Source organism: Lupinus angustifolius, chromosome LG16, assembly GCF_001865875.1.
Source record: "Lupinus angustifolius cultivar Tanjil chromosome LG16, LupAngTanjil_v1.0, whole genome shotgun sequence".
NCBI lineage: Eukaryota > Viridiplantae > Streptophyta > Magnoliopsida > Fabales > Fabaceae > Lupinus > Lupinus angustifolius.
Window position 1 is genome coordinate 6046535 of NC_032024.1, and position 387 is coordinate 6046921.

A 387-nucleotide genomic window follows, 5' to 3' on the forward strand; every position below is an offset into this window, starting at 1 on the left:
TAGAATAGCTCCTAAACTCCTAGATATTCTATTTACCTAATAACTTGAATTTGAAGGAAATAACAAGTTAGTTTGTTTTACGATATTATGAACCATTATAAAAATTCTTTATGTACTCTTTTTCGACTCTCTTCGTGTACTTTCATTTGATTTTAACTTGATTGATTTATGCTACAATTTTTCACTTCACAAATACTTTAATATCTATGCAGAAAAATCGGTTATTTCTCCTATTAACTAATTCCTGTACATTATGAAAATACTCTCAATGCTAAAACTTATTGCAATTAAAATAATAGGTTAATTTTATCCAAAATCCTTGGTGCATGATACTAACATATTCCACCTAAAAATTTCTTTTCCTAGGTTAACAAATTCATATATATA